The sequence below is a fragment of the Glandiceps talaboti genome, chromosome 4 (assembly GCF_964340395.1).
Source record: "Glandiceps talaboti chromosome 4, keGlaTala1.1, whole genome shotgun sequence".
NCBI classification, from domain to species: domain Eukaryota; kingdom Metazoa; phylum Hemichordata; class Enteropneusta; family Spengelidae; genus Glandiceps; species Glandiceps talaboti.
In genome coordinates, this window is record NC_135552.1 from 1,957,859 (window position 1) to 1,971,098 (window position 13,240).

General features: G+C 35.8%; 1 protein-coding gene across 1 annotated transcript in view; it reads left to right on the forward strand.

Moving 5' to 3' along the window:
• The window catches only part of LOC144433841 (NSFL1 cofactor p47-like), a 75,854-nt gene that overhangs the window by 5,784 nt on the left and 56,830 nt on the right, over nucleotides 1-13,240 (forward strand). The gene's annotated exons all lie outside the window — the stretch shown is intronic.

Genomic DNA, 13,240 nt, shown 5'->3' on the forward strand with positions numbered 1-13,240 from the left:
GTCTATTCTACACATATAGAACTGTTGTATGCATTCCAGTAGTCTATTCTACACATATAGAACTGTTGTATGCACTCCATTAGTCTATTCTACACATATAGAACTGTTGTATGCACTCCAGTAGTCTATTCTACACACATAGAACTGTTGTATGCATTCCAGTAGTCTATTCTACACACATAGAACTGTTGTATGCACTTCAGTAGGCTATTCTACACATATAGAACTGTTGTATGCACTTCAGTAGTCTATTCTACACATATAGAACTGTTGTATGCATTCCAGTAGTCTATTCTACACATATAGAACTGTTGCATGCACTCCAGTAGGCTATTCTACACATATATAACTGTTGTATGCACTCCAGTAGTCTATTCTACACATATAGAACTGTTGTATGCATTCCATTAGTCTATTCTACACATATAGAACTGTTGTATGCACTTCAGTAGTCTATTCTACACATATAGAACTGTTGTATGCACTTCAGTAGTCTATTCTACACATATAGAACTGTTGTATGCACTTCAGTAGTCTATTCTACACACATAGAACTGTTGTATGCACTTCAGTAGGCTATTCTACACACATAGAACTGTTGTATGCACTTCAGTAGGCTATTCTACACATATAGAACTGTTGTATGCACTCCAGTAGTCTATTCTACACACATAGAACTGTTGTATGCATTCCAGTAGTCTATTCTACACATATAGAACTGTTGTATGCACTCCATTAGTCTATTCTACACATATAGAACTGTTGTATGCACTCCAGTAGTCTATTCTACACACATAGAACTGTTGTATGCATTCCAGTAGTCTATTCTACACACATAGAACTGTTGTATGCACTTCAGTAGGCTATTCTACACATATAGAACTGTTGTATGCACTTCAGTAGTCTATTCTACACATATAGAACTGTTGTATGCACTCCAGTAGTCTATTCTACACATATAGAACTGTTGCATGCACTCCAGTAGGCTATTCTACACATATATAACTGTTGTATGCACTCCAGTAGTCTATTCTACACATATAGAACTGTTGTATGCATTCCATTAGTCTATTCTACACATATAGAACTGTTGTATGCACTTCAGTAGTCTATTCTACACATATAGAACTGTTGTATGCACTTCAGTAGTCTATTCTACACATATAGAACTGTTGTATGCACTTCAGTAGTCTATTCTACACACATAGAACTGTTGTATGCACTTCAGTAGGCTATTCTACACACATAGAACTGTTGTATGCACTTCAGTAGGCTATTCTACACATATAGAACTGTTGTATGCACTCCATTAGGCTATTCTACACATATAGAACTGTTGTATGCACTCCAGTAGTCTATTCTACACATTTAGAACTGTTGTATGCATTCCAGTAGTCTATTCTACACACATAGAACTGTTGTATTCACTCCATTAGTCTATTCTACACATATAGAACTGTAGTATGCACTCCAGTAGTCTATTCTACACACATAGAACTGTTGTATGCATTCCAGTAGTCTATTCTACACATATAGAACTGTTGTATGCACTCCATTAGTCTATTCTACACATATAGAACTGTTGTATGCATTCCATTAGTCTATTCTACACATATAGAACTGTTGTATGCACTCCATTAGTCTATTCTACACATATAGAACTGTTGTATGCACTCCAGTAGTCTATTCTACACACATAGAACTGTTGTATGCATTCCAGTAGTCTATTCTACACACATAGAACTGTTGTATGCACTTCAGTAGGCTATTCTACACACATAGAACTGTTGTATGCATTCCAGTAGTCTATTCTACACATATAGAACTGTTGTATGCACTCCATTAGTCTATTCTACACATATAGAACTGTTGTATGCATTCCATTAGTCTATTCTACACATATAGAACTGTTGTATGCACTCCATTAGTCTATTCTACACATATAGAACTGTTGTATGCACTCCAGTAGTCTATTCTACACACATAGAACTGTTGTATGCATTCCAGTAGTCTATTCTACACACATAGAACTGTTGTATGCACTTCAGTAGGCTATTCTACACACATAGAACTGTTGAATGCACTTCAGTAGGCTATTCTACACATATAGAACTGTTGTATGCACTCCATTAGGCTATTCTACACATATAGAACTGTTGTATGCACTCCAGTAGTCTATTCTACACATTTAGAACTGTTGTATGCATTCCAGTAGTCTATTCTACACACATAGAACTGTTGTATTCACTCCATTAGTCTATTCTACACATATAGAACTGTAGTATGCACTCCAGTAGTCTATTCTACACATATAGAACTGTTGTATGCACTTCAGTAGTCTATTCTACACATATAGAACTGTTGTATGCACTTCAGTAGTCTATTCTACACACATAGAACTGTTGTATGCACTTCAGTAGGCTATTCTACACACATAGAACTGTTGTATGCACTTCAGTAGGCTATTCTACACATATAGAACTGTTGTATGCACTCCATTAGGCTATTCTACACATATAGAACTGTTGTATGCACTCCAGTAGTCTATTCTACACATTTAGAACTGTTGTATGCATTCCAGTAGTCTATTCTACACACATAGAACTGTTGTATTCACTCCATTAGTCTATTCTACACATATAGAACTGTAGTATGCACTCCAGTAGTCTATTCTACACACATAGAACTGTTGTATGCATTCCAGTAGTCTATTCTACACATATAGAACTGTTGTATGCACTCCATTAGTCTATTCTACACATATAGAACTGTTGTATGCACTTCAGTAGTCTATTCTACACATATAGAACTGTTGTATGCACTTCAGTAGTCTATTCTACACATATAGAACTGTTGCATGCACTCCAGTAGGCTATTCTACACATATATAACTGTTGTATGCACTCCAGTAGTCTATTCTACACATATAGAACTGTTGTATGCATTCCATTAGTCTATTCTACACATATAGAACTGTTGTATGCACTTCAGTAGTCTATTCTACACATATAGAACTGTTGTATGCACTTCAGTAGTCTATTCTACACATATAGAACTGTTGTATGCACTTCAGTAGTCTATTCTACACACATAGAACTGTTGTATGCACTTCAGTAGGCTATTCTACACACATAGAACTGTTGTATGCACTTCAGTAGGCTATTCTACACATATAGAACTGTTGTATGCACTCCATTAGGCTATTCTACACATATAGAACTGTTGTATGCACTCCAGTAGTCTATTCTACACATTTAGAACTGTTGTATGCATTCCAGTAGTCTATTCTACACACATAGAACTGTTGTATTCACTCCATTAGTCTATTCTACACATATAGAACTGTAGTATGCACTCCAGTAGTCTATTCTACACACATAGAACTGTTGTATGCATTCCAGTAGTCTATTCTACACATATAGAACTGTTGTATGCACTCCATTAGTCTATTCTACACATATAGAACTGTTGTATGCATTCCATTAGTCTATTCTACACATATAGAACTGTTGTATGCATTCCAGTAGTCTATTCTACACATATAGAACTGTAGGCACTCTAGTATAGTCTATTCTACACATATAGAACTGTTGTATGCACTCCAGTAGTCTATTCTACACACATATAACTGTTGTATTCACTCCAGTAGTCTATTCTACACACACAGAACTGCTGTATGCATTCCAGTAGTCTATTCTACACATATAGAACTGTAGGCACTCTAGTATAGTCTATTCTACACATATAGAACTGTTGTATGCACTCCAGTAGTCTATTCTACACACATATAACTGTTGTATTCACTCCAGTAGTCTATTCTACACACACAGAACTGCTGTATGCACTCCAGTAGTCTATTCTACACACACAGAACTGTTGTATTCACTCCAGTAGTCTATTCTACACATATAGAACTGTTGTATTCACTCCAGTAGTCTATTCTACACATATAGAACTGTTGTATGCACTCCAGTAGTCTATTCTACACATATAGAACTGTTGTATGCACTCCAGTAGTCTATTCTACATACATATAACTGTTGTATTCACTCCAGTAGTCTATTCTACACACACAGAACTGCTGTATGCACTCCAGTAGTCTATTCTACACACACAGAACTGTTGTATTCACTCCAGTAGTCTATTCTACACATATAGAACTGTTGTATTCACTCCAGTAGTCTATTCTACACATATAGAACTGTTATGCACTTCAGTAGTCTATTCTACACATATAGAACTGTTGTATGCACTCCAGTAGTCTATTCTACACATATAGAACTGTTGTATGCACTCCAGTAGTCTATTCTACACATATATAACTGTTGTATGCACTCCAGTAGTCTATTCTACACATATAGAACTGTTGTATGCACTTCAGTAGGCTATTCTACACATATAGAACTGTTGTATGCACTCCAGTAGTCTATTCTACACATATATAACTGTTGTATGCACTCCAGTAGTCTATTCTACACATATAGAACTGTTGTATGCACTCCAGTAGTCTATTCTACACATATATAACTGTTGTATGCACTTCAGTAGTCTATTCTACACATATAGAACTGTTGTATGCACTTCAGTAGGCTATTCTACACATATAGAACTGTTGTATGCACTCCCGTAGTCTATTCTACACATATATAACTGTTGTATGCACTCCAGTAGTCTATTCTACACACATAGAACTGTTGTATGCACTCCAGTAGTCTATTCTACACATATAGAACTGTTGTATGCACTTCAGTAGTCTATTCTACACATATAGAACTGTTGTATGCACTTCAGTAGTCTATTCTACACATATAGAACTGTTGTATGCACTTCAGTAGTCTATTCTACACATATAGAACTGTTGTATGCACTTCAGTAGTCTATTCTACACATATAGAACTGTTGTATGCACTTCAGTAGTCTATTCTACACATATAGAACTGTTGTATGCACTCCATTAGTCTATTCTACAGATATAGAACTGTTGTATGCATTCCAGTAGTCTATTCTACACATATAGAACTGTTGTATGCACTTCAGTAGTCTATTCTACACATATATAACTGTTGTATGCACTTCAGTAGTCTATTCTACACATATAGAACTGTTGTATGCACTTCAGTAGTCTATTCTACACATATAGAACTGTTGTATGCACTTCAGTAGGCTATTCTACACATATAGAACTGTTGTATGCACTTCAGTAGTCTATTCTACACATATAGAACTGTTGTATGCACTCCAGTAGGCTATTCTACACACATAGAACTGTTGTATGCACTCCAGTAGTCTATTCTACACATATAGAACTGTTGTATGCATTCCAGTAGTCTATTCTACACACATAGAACTGTTGTTTGCACTCCAGTAGTCTATTCTACACACATAGAACTGTTGTATGCACTCCAGTAGTCTATTCTACACATATAGAACTGTTGTATGCACTCCAGTAGTCTATTCTACACATATAGAACTGTTGTATGCACTTCAGTAGTCTATTCTACACACATAGAACTGTTGTATGCACTCCAGTAGTCTATTCTACACACATAGAACTGTTGTATGCACTCCAGTAGTCTATTCTACACATATAGAACTGTTGTATGCACTTCAGTAGTCTATTCTACACATATAGAACTGTTGTATGCACTTCAGTAGGCTATTCTACAAATATAGAACTGTTGTATGCACTCCAGTAGTCTATTCTACACATATAGAACTGTTGTATGCACTTCAGTAGTCTATTCTACACATATAGAACTGTTGTATGCACTTCAGTAGTCTATTCTACACATATAGAACTGTTGTATGCACTTCAGTAGTCTATTCTACACATATAGAACTGTTGTATGCACTCCATTAGTCTATTCTACAGATATAGAACTGTTGTATGCATTCCAGTAGTCTATTCTACACATATAGAACTGTTGTATGCACTTCAGTAGTCTATTCTACACATATATAACTGTTGTATGCACTTCAGTAGTCTATTCTACACATATAGAACTGTTGTATGCACTTCAGTAGTCTATTCTACACATATAGAACTGTTGTATGTACTTCAGTAGGCTATTCTACACATATAGAACTGTTGTATGCACTTCAGTAGGCTATTCTACACATATAGAACTGTTGTATGCACTCCAGTAGGCTATTCTACACACATAGAACTGTTGTATGCACTCCAGTAGTCTATTCTACACATATAGAACTGTTGTATGCATTCCAGTAGTCTATTCTACACATATAGAACTGTTGTATGCACTCCAGTAGTCTATTCTACACATATAGAACTGTTGTATGCATTCCATTAGTCTATTCTACACATATAGAACTGTTGTATGCACTTCAGTAGTCTATTCTACACACATAGAACTGTTGTATGCATTCCAATAGTCTATTCTACACATATAGAACTGTTGTATGCACTCCAGTATAGTCTTTTGTACAGATATAGAACTGTTGTAGGCACTCCAGTAGTCTATTCTACACACATAGAACTGTTGTATGCATTCCAGTAGTCTATTCTACACATATAGAACTGTTGCATGCACTCCAGTATAGTCTTTTGTACACACATAGAACTGTTGCATGCACTCCATTAGTCTATTCTACACACATAGAACTGTTGTTTGCATTCCAGTAGTCTATTCTACACATATAGAACTGTTGTATGCACTTCAGTAGTCTATTCTACACACATAGAACTGTTGTATGCACTCCATTATTCTATTCTACACATATAGAACTGTTGCATGCACTCCAGTAGTCTATTCTACACATATAGAACTGTTGTATGCACTCCAGTAGTCTATTCTACACATATAGAACTGTTGCATGCACTCCATTAGTCTATTCTACACACATAGAACTGTTGTATGCACTCCAGTAGTTTATTCTACACATATAGAACTGTTGCATGCACTCCAGTATAGTCTTTTGTACAGATATAGAACTGTTGTAGGCACTCCAGTAGTCTATTCTACACACATAGAAGTGCTGTAGGCACACCTGTAGTGTACATTTGTATTATGCACATACAGAACTGTTGCAAGAAATGATGACATGATTTATTAATATTGTACATCTGACATAAAATGAAATATGGATGATGACAACTGTCACAGGACATCACAACATCATCATGGCAGAACTCAACTGGACATCATCAATGTGAGCTGCTATTATTACACACACTAGAATGAATGATCTTGATATCTATATCTTGAAAGTGCATCACCAGGTTCTGTGGCCCCAAACAAAGTTGTTGGTTTCAAAAACTTGAACACATCAAGTTCACAAATTAATTAGAGGGGCCTTAGCCATTGAGAATAGAAATAAATTAGTTGCTACTAGCAGTTTTCCATTGTGAAATACTACATAAACATCAGTTAGGCCGATGCCATTCGATCAAATGTTGATGCAACATAAAAACTAAAATAACATGTGTGGTTGAAGAACATGATTTCCCTACATGTACATAACATGGGCAAAACATATAGATTTCATTTATTTGCTCTTTCTATTCATTATTTAATTATTTGAGATGTCTACAGGATTACCCCATTTACAGACACTCAGAAATTAGATAAGACTTAAAATGTATTCAATATTTACAAAATAAATAATAAAATAAAATAAAAGAAGATAACTTTACCGATAAATTCACAAATCAACTATTTCATTTAGGACATCTTTTCTAAAATTAATGAGACTGGAAAATATATCAGTGTTTTGCAAGGTGTTGATAAAGCTGAAGGTCCTAGGTAAAAATGAGTTTTTCCTTTGAATAGAATTACACGAGCCATTTTAAAAGTGTAGTGGGAACAGAGATTCCTTGAGGGCACATGATACGGAAAGTAACTTAAACTCAGAAACTACTGCGCAGATTGGTGTGAAATTTGGTGGGAACATTCTTAAGAAGGTGTAAAGTAGGATTTGTTATGACATGATGATTCCATCAGTAATATGCAAATTAGGGCTAAAAATGTGTCTTTTTGGTCAAAAATCTATCATTCCAAAACTAATGAGCAGATTGGACTGAAATTTAATGGGAATGCATCTAGGGATGTATGGATGAAGAAACATTACGCATACAATGATTCCATGAGTGATATGCAAATTAGGTGTACAAATGTTCATTTTTGATCAAAAACTTATATCTCAAAAAGTACTTGGTCAATGAGTCTGAAACTTGGTGGGATGTTTCTGAAAGTGTTATTCTGCAGATTTTCTTTAAAATATTTTTTGACAAAATTGGCCCTAGCAACCATGACCACGCCTTTAGCAACAACCAAATGTCAGTATAATTTGGTCAAATAACATCATGTGGTAGGCAAGTGAGTAAACTTTCAAAAAATGTATGCAAATACCCTAGCAACCATGACCACGCCCATAGCAAAAGCCAAACGGTCGTGTATTTCACAAAGATAACCAGATTTAAACTGAATGCCTTCCGTAAGGATTTATGCAAGAAATTTAGCTCTATATCTGTGATTCGTCAAGTCCCAATGAAAGTTAGTTGTCAAAAATGTTGTTCAAATGCCCGCCACACCTCCTATTCTCAGCACAGGAAAGCTTGCCGTCCTTGACTTCACTCGGCTTTTGTGATCCCCTACATACCCGGGATATGTCATGTGCGTGTTGAACTTCCTTCTGTCCCACCATGAGTTTACACATTCTCAAGATTTTGTGGAGTGGCACGCCCTCACTGTACACTAATTATATAGAGGTCAATGTATAGGTCACCATTATTGATACATTATCTCGAAGTTTTCATCGTAGGCTAGGCGAGGCTTGGTCTATTTTCCATATTTTGACCACACACACATTTGGGTATAAATTATAGATTATTACACTAGATAAATATGTGAGAGTGTATTTATATCCTGAGATACAGAGCTAGATAAATGATTATGTACAAGCCTTGCAACAAACAGTGGTAGTTTGTTATCGAGAGAAATCGGAAAAGAACACGGTAAAAAGGAGACGGTTATGGTCAATATAATACTTCCTAAACTTCTAATCGAAAATCTAAAAAGATACGATTTCTCTTTATTCATCTGCGCATCAGTGTGTGAAATTTGAAAATGATAAGTCCATATTTGACGAAATTGAAACGATGATAAATATTTCACCTGTTTGTGAACTCCGCGCTCATTGTAAACCTATTTTAAGGCCAAGAAAAACAAATTGTTTTCTGGTGAGTTTGAATCACTTAAATACCCTGCCTCGGTCTTCTTTTTTCTCGTGTTTGTGCAGCCAATGCAGAGTGCAGATCCAAGGGAAACACAAAATAAGGTTGGCATGAAACCCCTGAAAACAGAGTCTTTCTCAGTAGTATAAAGTTGGCATCAGATTCAGATTCGGGTCTGAGGCCATCTGACGCTCAATATAACGTTCATAAGATAACACTACCTGAATCTGAATCTGACAGCAACTTTATACTCGTTCGATCGATTAATTACTCAAATTGGTCATTAATATTCATCGGATTATAATCAAAACCTAATCAGTTCTGGCCATTACCCTACGGAACATGTCTATGAAATTTCGTTCGAATTGATGCAGCCGTTTTTTCGGAAATGGTGATACAGACACACACACACACACACACGCACAGACACACAGACTTCATCGGTATATTATAACCTTCCTTACGGAAGGTAACAACAGGGATTAATAGACAATTGAATAAACATTCAAAAAATGTATGTAAATTTGCCTAGCAACAAGACCATGCCCATAGCAACAGCCTAATGATCATGTATATTGCAAAGATAACAACAGTAATAGAAAGACAAATGAATATACATTAAAAAATGTATGCAAATGAGCCTAGCAACAAGACGATGCCCATAGCAACAACCAAATTATCACATATATTGCGAAGATAACGGGAATTAATAGACAATTGAATAAACATTCAAAAAATGTATGTAAATATGCCTAGCAAGACCATGCCTATAGCAGCAGCCAAATGATCACGTATATTGCACAGATAATATCAGGAATTTATACAAAACATACAAAAATGTATGCAAATATATCTAACAACATGACCTCGCCCATAGCAACAGCCAAATGATAGCATATTGTAAAGATAGCAACATGGTTGGATAGGCAACTGGATAATCATTCAGCAAATGAACACCTATTGTTAGCATGGACTAGCATATGGATGAACATTTTTAAAAACTGTACAGTTGTGCTGGCGGTATTTTTTATAAAAATTTAATCATTTATAGATTCTTTAAATATTGATCTGGCAATAGGGACTATGTTTGAAGAATATACAGCAGGAATTGTCCTATTGAAAGAAGAACTAAGCTGAATTAAGAATTCTAAGACTTTGTGACGCGGTAGTCCAGCACACCACACAGTCAACAGTGTAGTTTTGTATGCCTATTAGGGTATGGGGTCATCACCATGTACGTACATTTTTGTACACTCAGGGCACGCTGTACATGTTGTCCAGTGCTATCGCTTGAATACTCATGGCTCATGTTGCCCTAGGGTTACGTATTAACATAGAATACATTTGTAAGTTTAGACAGTTACGTCAATTCGAACAAATGTTGGTGATATATTCTTTTACTAGTCGTTTGTTTCATACTGCACTCCGTGTGCATGCATGTTAATATACTAATGTACCGAGTACCAATACTATGGTAGCCTGGACTGGGTAGGTACTATCCAAGGTCCATATCGCATATCATCAGTGAATTTGGCAAATTAATTAGCCTTTACCATTTACCAAAAGAAACATGTTACAGATGACGTGATAACACTTGCAAACGAATAACACTATGAAAGGATCTGTCGAAAACAGTATCAGCACATTGACTGAGCACCGAGACACGGAAACAGTATCAGCACATTGACTGAGCACCGAGACACGGAAACAGTATCAGCACATTGACTGAGCACCGAGAGACGGAAACTGGAAGTATTCAGTGCACTGGTCAAGATTTGAATAAACTGCATTGTTCTAACGGTGGAGTCTGACACGTACATGTATCCATCTCCTCTGGACTGAACAACACAGTGTATCTTATAGTGGTTTAGAAGCCTAATAGGACTGAACAACACAGTGTATCTTATAGTGGTTTAGAAGTCTAATAGGACTGAACAACACAGTGTATCTTATAGTGGTTTAGAAGTCTAATAGGACTGAACAACACAGTGTATCTTATAGTGGTTTAGAAGTCTAATAGGACTGAACAACACAGTGTATCTTATAGTGGTTTAGAAGTCTGATAGGACTGAACAACACAGTGTATCTTATAGTGGTTTAGAAGTCTGATAGGACTGAACAATACAATGTATTTTACCGTTTAGTGTTGATGTAAGTCATTAATTAGTTCCAGAGCGCCCCTACTGTTCTGAAACTTTAGAATTCTCTCTAACTCTTGGTTTCTGACTCCATCGTGGCTACATTCTATAGAGTGCCCCCACGTGGGTAAAGCATTTATAGATTTGTCATTACCCAGAATGGGCTGCGGCCATGACACCACGCTTGTATGCCCTTTAGGTGATTGGTTCTTGAGACATCCTCATAAGGAGATCACCCAGCCTATCAAACAAGCTGCTTTCTGCCTCATATATCTGTATACTTCGGTGTTAGTCTACTTAGTAGACCTTGGGGAGTTGTTGTTAATTTGATAAGATGACTATATAAGTTAAGTTAGTGAATTGATAAACGGTAACGTTTTTAAGCTTCCATATGGGAGCTAATTTGGCAGTCTGTTTGTCTGTCTGTCTGTGCAGAAATTTTGTTCCACTGATATCTCAAAAAGTACTGAAGCAAATGTTCTACAATTCATTATGTGGCATTGTCAGGTTGTAACTTAGTGCTGATTAGTTTTTGGTGGGAGTGGCTTGCGTAATTAATGATATTTTGCATAATTAATGATTTATAAAAATGGGGCTATATATGCATATGGCTGCACCAAATTCAACAAAGCTTGCTGCATCTATGGATCATACATAGATATAAAATCACTAAAAGATGTTAACTTGTGTCAAGTTAATTAATTTGTATAATTAATGAATGTTTGTAAGTCAAGTTATGCATCTAGAATGGCTTTATCAAATTTGATGACACTTGCCACAGATATTGATCATACAGAGATATGATAGTTCTTAATGAGATTAAGTGCTGTCAAGTAATTGCTCATTAGCATAATTAACAAACTTTAGCAATTAGGGCCTTTAAAAAGGACTAGGCCAAATTTAATGACACTTACACAAATTAAGTGCTGTCAATTAACTACTCATTTGCATAATTAATGAACTCTGGCAGTTAGGGAAACTTGCAACAGATATTGATCATACAGAGATATGATAGTTCTTAAATGAAATTTAGTGCTGTCAATTAATTGCTCATTTGCATAATTATTGAACTTTGGCAATTAGGGCCTATTCCAATAAAGATTGCACCAAATTTGATGAGACTTGCTAAAGATATTGACCAAGCAAAGATATGATGGTATCGATTAAATTGTTAATTTCCATATTTGATGAACTCTTGCAATAACCGATATATAGCCAGGACTGTACTGAATTCCAGTGAATTTGCTATAGATATTGATTACACAAAAGTACGACAGTACAGAAAGACATTTCAAAGTCTCAGCAAGCACATTAATAACATTTACCCTCATACGGGAGCATTTTCAGTTCATCTTTAGTTTTAAAGTTCAAAATGGGGTTTTGAAGTAAATAAGGGTTTGGCTCACAGCGGTCGATGGCTATTTGGGACACATTTTTCCCATTTTGTTCATTTTGTTGATTATTGTCCGTGAAGTTTTCTTCCAACATGCATATTGATTGACTTAAAAGAGACTATGAAGTATACAAATGTCTTTGAGGAAGGAACAATGTAGATGACCATTAATTACAATTATGACAAATACTCAACAATTTACAAAAGACTAACTGTGAGTGTGAACACTGAACCATAGATACTGACACTATGTATGTATGTACTGTGTGATGTCAAACACGATTCTGCAGACTTCAACTAGTATTTTTATAAAAAATTATAGCTTATTCAAATACCTTTTGCTTAAGTGTGGACATCGTGTCTGATCATTAGTTTTATGTTCAATTTTATCTTGCACGATGATGATTCATCATGAATTTCAAAATGGCAGGTAGCGACGTAACAAACTATCGCAAGATTTTGGAGTCTCTATCAGTAAGGTACAGCAAGTCTCATGTATCACAAGATCATCCAGTT